The sequence below is a fragment of the Ovis aries genome, chromosome 16 (genome assembly GCF_016772045.2).
Source record: "Ovis aries strain OAR_USU_Benz2616 breed Rambouillet chromosome 16, ARS-UI_Ramb_v3.0, whole genome shotgun sequence".
NCBI lineage: Eukaryota > Metazoa > Chordata > Mammalia > Artiodactyla > Bovidae > Ovis > Ovis aries.
Window position 1 is genome coordinate 53,420,134 of NC_056069.1, and position 13,164 is coordinate 53,433,297.

Here is a 13,164-nt window from a genome sequence, read left to right on the forward strand (position 1 = left end):
TTCAAAGGCATCAATTCTTTGGCACTCAGCCTTTTTTGTTGCCCGCTCTCACAATCATACATGACTACTGGAAAAACCATAGCTTTGACTATACAGACCTTTGTAGGCAAAGTAATGCCTCATCTTTTTAATATGCTATCTATGTTTGGTGTTGCTTTTCTTCCAAGGAGCAATAAACATAATTTCAGAAAATAGATGCTGGGAAGATAATAACAGTGTGTCAGTGGAAAAAGATAACTTTGCATAGACTGAATAAGAGGCCTTTCTAGGGGGAAATAACGCTTAAACCTCATGTATATATTAGAAAGAACAGTCTAATTTAAAAGTCTCAGAAAAAGCATCTTAAATAGAAACCATAGCATGTGCAAAGGTCCTGAGGTGGTGGCAAGCTTCACATGTTTGGCTAATGAAAATAGCTTTCATTGCCTGAATGATGACTAATTTAAGAATGCTTAGTTTATAACCCCTTGAAGCAGTAAAAATTTAAAACAAAATCAAGCAGCAATGAGTGGAATAAGAAAGCAAAATTCCCTTTTGCCTATCTACTAACTCATTAGCCTCATTTGAGGGCTTCCCTGGTGGCTCAGTGTTAAGCAATCCACCTGCCAATGCAGAAGACGAGGGTTGGAAATATCCTCTGGAGAAGAAATGGCAACCCACTTCAATAATCTAGCCTGGAAAATCCTATGGACATAGGAGCCTGGTGGTTTACTGTCCGCGGGGTCCTAAAAATTAGACTTAGAACCTACACAACAAAAAGACTCATGTGAATTTTATAGTTCAGGAGCATTTTCAGAGTAAAGGAATATTGGTAAGACATTTTGCGTTGAAGTTAATCAGAGTAATGAAATTATTTTACTGAACTGTTTTATTTATTGTGTTTTAACACCAAACTATCCATTACTTCAATAAACTACTATTTCTAATGAGTTATTAGAATGACAAAAATAATCCATTTGTGACCTATATATTTTAATTATTATAATGATGTGCTCAATATAAAATTTGCTGATTTGGGAGATAATTTTGTAGTCAACAACTTGATTAGCAAGTCAAAGTGATTTCCCCAACCCTATCTTATCTTTAATAATAGCTATACAAAATATTTTTACTGTTCTTTGACAACCTTTAGTTTTCTAATTGTAATATTGTAAGCATATACAAAAAAGAATGTAACTGACAACCAGTTATCACTTCTTAAAAAAAGAAAATTAACAATTTCCCAGATATCCTTTAGGCATCTTTTCTTGGAAAAGAGAATAATATAAAACCAAACTACTCCTCTGCCCATTGTTGCATCATTTTCCTAATCTTCCTCCTTAGAAGTCACCAATATCCTGAGATTGCTGGACATGTTTTTATACCCTTACCACATACATTATATCTGTAACACCATAGTATTGGTTTTCTGTTTTTATTTGTTGAAGGAATATTTAATATAATGCTATATTAGTTTTGGGCTTCCCTAAGGCAGTGGCACCCCACTCCAGTACTCTTGCCTGGAAAATCCCATGGACAGAGGAGCCTGGTAGGCTGTAGTCCATGGGATCGCCAAGAGTCGGACACGACTGAGTGACTTCACTTTCACTTTTCACTTTCATGCATTGGAGAAGGAAATGGCAACCCACTCCGATATTCTTGCCTGGAGAATCCCAGGGATGGGGGAGCCTGGTGGGCTGCTGTCGATGGGGTCGCACAGAGTCAGACACGACTGAAGTGACTTAGCAACAGCAGCAGCAGATAACTGTTATTAAAGGATCTGCCTGCAATGCAGGAGTCCCTGGTTTGATTGCTGAGTCAGGAAGATCTGCTGGAGAAGGGATAGGCTGCCCACTCCAGTATCCTTGGGTTTCCACTGTGACTCAACTGGTAAAGAATCCATGTGCAGTACTGGAGACCTGGGATTGATCCCTGATTTGGGAAGATTCCCTGGAGAAGGGAAGGCTACCCACTCCAGTATTCTGGCCTGGAGAATTCCATGGACTATATAGTTCATAGGGTCACAAAGAGTTGGATACAACTGAGTGACCATTGACTATTGACTATATGTTGGTTTCAGGTAAACAACATGATGATTCACTGTTTATTGAAAAATGGCCACAATAATAATTCTTGTTAAAATCTGTCACCATACATAGTTAAATTTTTATTCTATATTCCCTTGTGATGAGAACTTTTAAGATTTTCTCTTAGGAACTTTTGAATATTCAGTACAGTATTTGTACTTTATATCCTATGACTTAATTGTTTTATAACTGGAAATTTCTACCTTTGACCCCTTTTACCCTTTCTATTCCACAAAACACTCCCCCTCCACTCTGAAAACCACCAGTCTGTTCTCTGTATCAATCTTCTTGCTTTGTTTTTACTTTCTTCATATAAATAAAATAATATAGTATTTGTCTTTCTCTGTCTGACTTACTTCACTTAATGTAATGCCCTTAAGGTCCATTCATGATGTTGCAAAGGGCAAGACTCTATTCTTTATATAGCTGAATAGTATTCCATTGTGCGTATACACTACCCTTCGTTTATCAATCCATCTAGCAATGAACACCTGTTTCCGAATCTTGGTTTTTAAATAATGTTACAATTAAGATTAGGATGCATATTTCTCTTAGAATAACATGTTCTTACAGAGAGAGAGAGGGTGGGATGATTTGGGAGAGTGGCATTGAAACATGTATAATATCATATATGAAATGAATCACCAGTCCAGGTTCGATGCATGATACTGGATGCTTGGGGCTGATGCACTGAGACGACCCAGAGGGATGGTACGGGGAGGGAGGAAGGAGGGGGTTCAGGATGGGGAACACGTGCATACCTGTGGCGGATTCATGTTAATGTATGGCAAAACCAATACAATATTGTAAAGTAATTAACCTCCAATTAAAATAAATAAATTTATATTTACAAAAGAATAGCCTTCAAGCTAAAACCTGAAAGAAAAAAAGATAAGTTGGTTTATAATGTGTTATTCAGTGTGTATAGTGTTACAGAATTGCTTTTGACACTGAGATTTTCCTTTTTGTTATGGATTTTATTATTGAGGTGTATTTCCATGTAACATTAATTTCAGGTATATAGCATAATGAGAGCTTTCCTGTTGGCTCAAATGGTAAAGAACCTGCCTGCAATGCAAGAGACCCCGGTTCAATCCCTGTGTTGGGAAGATCCCCTGGAGAAGGAAATGGCAACCCACTCCAGTATTCTTGCATGGAGAATCCCATGGACAGAGGAACCTGGAGGACTATAGTCCATGGGATCACAAAGAGTTGGACATGACTGAGCAACTAACGCACACACACATATAGCATAATTATTCAATATTTGTACATTTGGTAAAATCACCACAAAAACTCTAGTTAAAATTCATCACCATATATAGTTACAAGTTTGTTTTTCTTGTGATGAGGATTTTTGAGATTAACCCCTTGGCAACTTTCAAGTATGCAATATATTGTTATTAACTATAGTCACCATGCTGTACTTTCCTTCCTTATAATTTATTTTATAACTGGAAGCGTGTACCTTTTGACCCTCTTCACTTATTTTGTCCACCCCCACTCTCCACCTCTGGCAGCCACCAAACTGGTTTCTCTATCTATGAGCTTGATTTTTGCCTTTAAATTACACCTTGAAGTAAAATCATACAGTATTTGTTTTATGTGTTGTTTCTAATGTTAGTTCCAAAATACAGCACACAAGTAAATATAGAAGAAAAGTAAATAAAAATTGGAGGAAGTCCAAAATGCATAAAAGCATCTATTATGAATTCAGATATTTAGTTAGATATCATATTGCTTCTTTTCTCTTTAAAGAATTAAAAGTAATGTGCAAAGTACTATTGAATTACACTGTAACTAGAAACACTCTTAATTTTGCACAATTACATATAAACTAAGCCCATTTTTCGGTGGCCAGTATTAGTATAACCTGTTCTTTAAAAGGCAAATTTATTTTGAGAGTGTTAGAGGTTATTTTTTTTTTCATATTTGGCTGTTAACACTATCATATTTTCTGCCTCTAATAAAATCAGAAAACTTTCACTGAGCATCTCAAATATAGCTCTTTCCCCATTTGTCACATCTGTTTACTTACATTTTACTGCCATTGTTTTTAAGTAAAGTATGAAGAGTATATTATCATGTTTTAGTCTCTGGGCATATTCCTTAAAAAAAGAAGACAAAATTAGATCTTTTAAACTCACATTTCATTGAGATACATTGACTGTATCCCTGAGGTCATTGAGGATGTGAGGAGAGAGGGAGGTCGGGTAGGTCTAATAGCACTTATTGCAAAACTCTGTTAGAATCTTAGAAAGCATAGAGTCCAAGGCTCTGCATTTTCAAACATTTCTTTTTGTGCTTCATATTCAAGATAGTCAGAGAAATATATACAGACTTGGGAAAAAAACAAATTACAATTTATACTGTATTTAAACTTTCAGAATTTATCATCAGTTGATACAGTTTTTGTTACAAGATCTGGCCAGATTTTTGATATTGGTTTTCTAGCATTAATCATCATCATTTTTGCATATTTCATAAAATACATAAACCTACTTTGAAAATGCAGTCAGTAAAAACAACTCCATTTTAAAGTTGCCTCCAGTGAATCACGTAGCTATTTGAATATATTTTGAAAAAATAAATAATTCATTTTAAACACTGTAAGAATAGCCTTTATGGTATTAAATATCTTTCTATTAAAGTCTCAAGATATTAAAATATTGTAATTTCTATTATTCATTTTTTTCATATAATGAAATTATAAATGTCTAAACTACTGTTCAAGGTACTTATATTTAAGGAAGTGAAATTTTAGAGTTTATATTATTTATTTATATTTATACACATATTTATATAATTTACATTACATATTTATCACATATTATTTATATAAAACATATATTATTTATAATTATAATATTTTTGTGTTGGAACTTTTATACCAAATTAATTTTATCTACTTGACATCAACCCCTAAAATAGAGACCTCACAAATGATACATCCCCAAATATAATTTTATTATATATATTATCAGTTTTATTTTTTTAATGAGTAAAGATACTCAAGCAAAGACTCAGTTTTTTAAGCAGTTTAAATTTAGTAGAAAAACAAGTGTAAAATCAACTAAAAATTAAAGAAGATAAGTTTTCCCAACATTCTGACAAAAACTTAGAAATCATAAACCTATGAGGTAGCCTGGACAATATATTGTCATTTTCTTGATATTGTTTGGGGTCAAAGCAAGGCACTGCGGTTTGGACAGGATCATGTTGTGGGTACTTGGATTCAATATAGAGGAAGAAACTGGGTTTCACAGCTAATCTCAGGAGTCCATATTTCCAGGTTCTCAGGAATTACAAGGACCAAAAAGTACACAACTGTTAAGCAGAAAAAGTTAGTCTCAGTGATAAAGATAATGAATAGCAATTAGACTAATTTATAAAACTAATTATACAAATAGAAAATATCTGTATTATATTTGTTAGGGATTCTATTATGTCTTATAAGACTTTGGGTTTGTAGATTTTATAATTTCTAAGATGTTTTCAGAGAAGTTACTCGAACTGGTTCTCACAGTAGTTCAGTGAATGCATTAAACTGAACACATTAGAATGTCTTTATTTTACAGAGTTACGCTGAAAGCTGAAAATCAGAATTGAACCGACTATTGTAAGACCACATAGCTGTAAGCATTCTGACCAGCAGAAGAACCAAGGTCTTCTGTTAAGTGTTGTGCCTACAGGTATCTAAAAAGTCAAACAATAGAACTCATAATTAAAAAAAAAAGAAAAGACTCCTCCAAATTTATGTCTGTAAACAGGCAGATAAAATCACACAGAAATTGAAAAGATAAAATTGACTTCTTAATTATAATAAATGAAGTTGAGGTTGTTGACACATGCTGTTCTCAAAAGAAATAAAAGCTTGGCTGCTAAAACAGCCCCCGCTTAAGAACAAGAAACAAAAGAATCAAGATAAATAGCAGTGACGAACCATTTTATTTGCCAATTTTTCTTGATAAAGTCAATTTGTCTCTTGCTCTTCAGTTTATCTGTATATGAAATGGGAAAAAATGTCATCAGACTTTCTGTTACATTCTAAATCAAATAGCTGACTTTCAACCATGGTGTTTTTATTTTATGAAGTCCAAAGATGATTTATCACTGCCACCTTTTGCACAGTGTGGTTTCTGAAATGGTAGAGCAAGTTTTAAGTGATGGCTGATAATGCTTGTTTTCACAATAACCCATTAAAGGCATGGGTAAACAATAAATATGTTATTCTAGATTATTTTATATGGTATAAAATATAATACTTTATAAGAAGACATAGGAAGTATCTCAAATAAATCACATGTGTGTTTATAACTCTATGCTTTTACTTCATTGCCAGTCTTTCCTTACCATGTATTTGTGAGCTTAACACAAAACTTTATGCTAAGTAACATTCCTACCCAGGGGAAACAGGGCATCTGTTTGTGGAGACAGACAAATGTACACACAACGTTTACTCAGTGCTAAGAGGGTCAGCTTCATACTGCTTGTGGAATTTATAAGGCAAAAGTTTCTGTGATACATTTATAACTAAAGATATTTAGGAGGCAGAATGTCTAGGTCTGCTAGAGAGAGGGAAATTTAGTGTCTTATCTAGAGGGTGGCCTGTCTTTGCATGAAATAGTTCATTGTTATCTCTAATTTGCTTAAAGAAATATCTAGTCTTTGCCATTATATTGATTTCCTCTCTTTCTTTGCATTGTTTTCTTAAGAAGGTTTTCCTATCTCTTTGCTATCCTTTGGAGCTCTTCATTCAGATGGGTATATCTTTCTTTTTCTCCTTTGCCTTTCACTTCTCTTCTTTTCTCAGCTATTTGTAAAGTCCTCCTCAGACAACCATTTTGCCTTTTCACATTTCTTTTTCTGGGGGATGGTTTTGATCACCACCTCCTGTATAATGTTACAAACTTCCATCCATAGTTCTTCAGGCACTGTGTCTATCAAATCTATTCCCTTGAATCTATTTGTCACTTTCACTACATAATCACAAGGATTTGATTTAGGTCATACCTGAATGGCCTAGTGGTTTCCCCTACTTTCTTCAATTTAAGTCTGAATTTTGAATCATAAAGGAGTTCGTGATTTGAGCCACAGTCAGCTCCCAGTCTTGTTTTTGCTGACTGTGTGGAGCTTCTCCATCTTTGGCTGCAATGAATATAATCAATCTGATTTCAGTATTGGCCACCTGTTGATGTCCATTTATTGAATGATCTCTAGGGTTGTTGAAAGAGGGTGTTTTCTATTTCCAGTGCGTTCTCTTGACATAACTCTGTTACCTTTAGCTGTGCTTAATTTTCTACTTCAAGGCCAAACTTGCCTGTTGCTCCAGGTATCACTTGACTTCCTACTTTTGCAGTCCAGTCCCCTGTCATGAAAGGACATCTTTTCTCGGTGTTTTCTAGAGGGTCTTGTAGCTCTTCATAGAACTTTTCAAATTCATCTTCTTCAACATCAGTGGTTGGGGCATAGAATTTATTTTCTTTGGCTCCAGATCACTGCAGACAGTGACTACAGCCATGAAATTAAAAGATGCTTGATCCTTGGAAGTAAAGCTATGACAAACCTGGAGAGCATATTAAAAAGCAGAGATATCACTTTGCAACAAAGGTCTGAATAGTCAAAGCAATGGTTTTTCCAGTAGTCATGTATGGATGGGATAATTGGACCATAAAGAAGGCTGAGTGCTGAAAAATTGATAGTTTTGAACTGTGGTGCTGGGAAGACTCTTGAGAGTGCCTTGAACTGCAAGGAGATCAAAACAGTCAATCCTAAAGGAAATCAACCCTGAGTATTCATTGGAAGGACTGAGGCTAAGCTTCAATACTTTGGCCACCTGAGGCAAAGAACTGACTGGAAAAGATCCTGATGCTGGGAAAAATGAAGGCAGGAGAAGGGGATGATGGAGGATAAGATGGTTAGATGTTATCACCGATTCAATGGACATAACTTTGAGCAAACTCTGGGAGATAGTGAAGGACAGGGAAGCCTGATTTGCTGCAGTCCATGGAGTCGCAAGGAGTGGGACACAACTGAGCCACCGAAGAACAACAGAGCAGGACAAGACTGAGTGACTGCACAAGGACAGCAACCAGAGCATGACACCAGAACAGTGTCTGGGAGTCACAAATAACGAGTGCATTTGCATTACTGGAAAGTTATCTAAAGCAATGACCAGGATGATTTTTCAGCTAAATGAAATATTAGACAAGTTGTTAAAATTTGAGGTTAGATTACGCACCAGCAAAATGTGGTATTTGTCAATGCCCACTGTGCCCTGGCAGGCTACAGTCCATGGGGTTGCAAAGAGCTGGACACGACTGAGTGACTAACTGTTGCTCAGTCAAAAATATTCTTTGTGTTTCACATTTGGAGTGTGGTTCTTTGGGTTTTCTATAACTTAACATAATAAGTAAATGGAGATACTGCAAACAATTTGTTCCTACTCCATGAAGGCCTGCTCACAGTCTGCCAACATCACAGCTAATTTCTGATATGCAAACCATAAAAAGTTCTTTATCTTTAATAAGACAAGTACTTGAGTTATTCTAAAATTTAAAAACATAAAAATGGTAAATATTGTGGCTTCTGGTTTCTTTTTCTTTTTGGTGTTTGTTGGGCAGGGATTTTTGTTTAATATCATGGTACTAAGTAATATTTCCTTTTAATGTAATTCAATAAATATTTTTTGAAAAAAATTGACCTATAATATTTATAAATTGACTCAAGATATCTTAGGAAAAATCCATAAAGGGAAAAATCTCATAAAAACTGATAGCTCAAGTAACTGTTGACGAATGGGCCAAAATATAATTTTTGAAAATTTAGATTAAAGGTGTGAATTATATTACATATAGATAAATTTATAAGATTTAAATGAACAATAGCTTTGATCAGTTGTTCATTACCTTCCACAAAATGTGCTTAACTATTATTTTATAGTTTAAAGGGTTTGATCTCAGTATTCTGTCTTATTTCAACATATCTCAATGATTTTGAATGTCTCAATGTGTAAGATATTTCTTTTTGTAATAAGTGTTTTTAAGTAAATAGGAAAACAATTCCTTTTGACAGTCATTTCCATGCCAGTTAAGACTCACTTGGTTAAATCTAGGAACAAATCAGTCCTCTCCCTTTAGCTTAAAAACAGGATGGTAGAGACATCTTCTCATACGTTGATAATTACATATAACTAACACCTCATACTGACATCAAAGGTTAATAATACTCTGCCATCTCATTGATGTCTGTAAGGCAGCTGCTGTATTGGTGTGGGGTAACAATTAAGAGAATCAACCCTAAACCTCATTTCTGGGTTCAAGTGCTAGCTCCATGTCTTCCATGCTGTATGAGGCAAAGTAAAGTTACTCAGTCATGTCTGAGTCTTTGTGACCCCATGAACAGTAGCCTGCCAGGCTCCTCCATCCATGGGATTTTCCAGGCAAAATTTCTTGAGTGGGTTACCATTTATTTCTCCAGAGGATCTTTCTAATCCAGGGATCAAACCCAGATCTCCCATGCTATAGGCAGGCTCTTTACCATCTGAGCCACCAGGGAAACCTATATGACTTCAGGGAATTTACTTAGTCCCTCTGGGCCTCAGAATTCTCAAATTTATAGGGGAAATAACAGCATCTTCATCACTGTAAAATTATGGTGAAACTAAAAACTGAAAAATGGCTCAGTTATGTCTGGCTCTTTGTGACCCCATGGACTGTAGCCCACCAGGCTCCACCAGGAATTTCCCAGGCAAGAATACTAGAGGGAAGTTGTCATTTCCTTCTCCAAGGTATCTTCCTGACCCAGGGATTGAATCAGATCTCCTACCTCAGAGGCAGATTCTTTACCGTCTGAGCTAACAGGGAAGTACAAGATGATGTGAATAGCCAACTCATTGAAAAAGACCCTGATTCTGGGAAAGAGTGAAGATATAAAGAAAAGAAGGTGGCAGAGGATAGGATGGTTGTATAATATCACCGATTCCATGGACATGATCTTGAGCAAACTCTGGGCCATAGTGAGGGACAGGGAAGCCTGGAATGCTGCAGTCTATGGGGTCACAATTGAACACAGCTTAGTGAATGAAGGTCAACAACAGTGGATTCAGAACAGTGCTTGGCATGCATCGAGTGCCATGAAAATGCTGATAACTCTCCCAGTTTCCAGACAACGTAAAGATCTAAATCATGAAATGATCTCTCAGATGTAGAATTTTCTGTTCATATCACACTATAAAAGCAAGGATAAGTGGTGCACTGGTTTTTAAGGGAAGATTTTGTTTAGCAGTCAGATGAGTACTTACTAAAGCAACGCTATAGTTAATTTACCATTTTTTATAAGATGAATGTGGATAAGTCATTTTGGAATTTTAATTCTATGGTTATATATTTTGCTAATATTCTAATTTTTGGCCTCAAATATAAGGCCAAATTTGCTACATATTCTTTTTAATAAATTTATTAATACAGGCTTCCCTGGTAGCTCAGACAGTAAAGAGTCTGCCTGCATTGTGGGAGACCCAGGTTCTATCCCTGGGTTGGGAAGATGCCCTGGAGAAGGAAATGACTACCCACTCCACTATTCTTGCCTGGAGAATACCATGAACAGAGGAGCCTGGTGGGCTATAGTCCACGGGGTCGTAAAGTGCCAGACACAACTGAGTGACTTCACTTTTCTTTCTTATCAACACAAGAGAAAGTAATTTCATCATTCTTACTAGACTGGTAATGCTTGGCAAATTTATTTCCAAGTATTTTCTTGAGTGTACATCTAATTATTCGCATAAGTTCACTTAAGGAAACCTGTCTTTAAGTATCATTACTCATAAATCTAAAATGAAGATAAAGATGCAGTCAACACCACTATCTGTCAATGATAGAATTATTGCTCTGATGCTTTTGTCAATATCAATACACATTCTGTGAGTCATAGTTAAAGGTAGTTATATTGTTTTTTAAATTAATATTTTATCTGTAAAAAATTATTTTCATATTATCAGTATTTACTGTTTTTCTAGCTTTATTGCGATATATTGACATAACATTATGTAATTTTAATTGTGCAAGGTGTTGATTTGATCGATGAATATATGACAAATGATTGCCCCAGAGATTTATCTAACACCTGAATCATAGCACATCCATCACATTTCTTGCTTGTGGTAGGAACATTCACACCTGTGCTGTGAGATAATTATGCCTTTATTATGCTGAGGTACATTCTATGTTTATTCAATTGATCGAGAGATTTTTTTTAATCACAAAAATATATTGAATTTTGTCAAATGCTTTTTCTGCATATGGTTACCATATGATTTTTATCTTTCATTCTGTTAGCATGGTATATCAAATTAATCTTGCAGATGTTGAAACAGCCTTGCATCCTTGAAGTAAATTCCACTTGATCATGATGCATAATCCTTTTAATGTACTGTTGACTTTGGATTGCTAATATTTTGTCGAGGATTTTTGTGCCTGTGTTCATCAGACATATTGGCCTATAATCTTATTTTCTTTTTAGTGCCCTTGACTAGTTTTGGTTTTAGGGTAATGCTAGCTTTATAAAATGATTTTGGAAGAGTTCTTGACTCATATTTTTTGGAAGAATTTCAGAAGTGTTGGTATTAATTTTTCTTTAAATGTGCGTTAGAATTCACCAATGAAGCCATCTGGACCCAGGTGTTTTGTTCATTTACTTGTAAAATACTTTTTTTTTTTTTTGATAACTGATTCAGTACTCTTACTAGTAATGTATGTGTTTAGATTTTCAGTTTTTTATGACTCAGTCTTGGTAGGTTGTATGTTTCTAAAAATTTATCAGTTTCTTGAAGGTTGTCTAGTTTGCTACTATATGATTGTTCATAGTAGTCTCTTTTGATTCATTCTTTGTATTTGTATAGTATCAAGTTCTCTTCTTTCATTTGCATTTTTCTTACCTGAAACTTCTTTTTATTCTTGGTTACCGTAGTTAAAAGTTTGTCTATTTTTATTTTTAAAAAAAAATTGGTTGCTCAATAGCATGTTATTTAATCTCCATGAGCATGCGATTTTTCCAGTTTCTGCCTGTGATTAATTTCTAATTTCATACTGTTGTGATTGAAAAAGATGCTTGATGTGATTTGATTTCCTTCTTCTTACATTTGCTAAGACTTGCTTTGTAACCTAACATATGATTTTCCCTGATGTATGTTCCATGGGTTCTTGTGAAGAATGTGTATTCTACTGCTATTGGTTGGAACTTTCTATAAATATTCATAAAGTCTATCTGTTTAAATGTGTCAGTTCCATCTTTTCATATTGAATTTCTATTTGGATGATATATCCATTATTTAAACTGAAGCACCGAAGTCTCCTACTATTGTTGTATTTGCTATTTCTCCCTTCAGTTCTATAAATGTTTCTTAATGTATTTTTGTGCTCGGGCTTTAGGTTCTATTTGTATATTTTCATCAGACTTTTGATATTATGTTAATTTTGCTAAAGTTATTTTACTTTAGCAATTCATTATAGGACTACTTCAGTGCTGCCTAAGGCATGGCGTTGAGGGAGATATACAAGTAAATCTTCACAGGATGTTCTCATCCACAAAATATTTAATTTCATTTAATGAGAAAATTATTAGCAAATTCAAACTGATCCAAATACATTATACCCCAAAGACTTTGTAGTTTTTCTTTTAGAACTATTTTTAATATTTTTAAACATTATGTAAATAATATTTGAATTATTTTCATTTATACAGAAATGAACACCGAGTAGAATATAACTCCCTATTAAATGATATGTTTAAGTAGACAGCCAAAGTATTTTTTACCTTATTCTAAAAAGGAGAATTTAATTTTTAAAGTAACATCCCTTCTTTTTTGCTTCAAAACTAATGCATTTTGCTAAATAATGCATTACTTTCTGTACTGAGTTCATATTTCTTTCATGCAAATTTTATAATTTTTCAAAACGTTGCAGTTAATATGAATAATGTTATATCACGGCAGATGGTGATTGCAGCCATGAAATTAAAAGCTGCTTACTCCTTGGAAGGAAAGTTATGACCAACCTAGATAGCATATTCAAAAGCAGAGACATTACTTTGCCAACAAAGG

The 13,164-nt window shown here is 34.6% G+C and overlaps 1 protein-coding gene across 2 annotated transcripts in view; it reads left to right on the plus strand.

Moving 5' to 3' along the window:
• CDH18 (cadherin 18) overlaps positions 1 to 13,164 on the plus strand; it is a 1,280,123-nt gene that overhangs the window by 565,056 nt on the left and 701,903 nt on the right. The gene's annotated exons all lie outside the window — the stretch shown is intronic.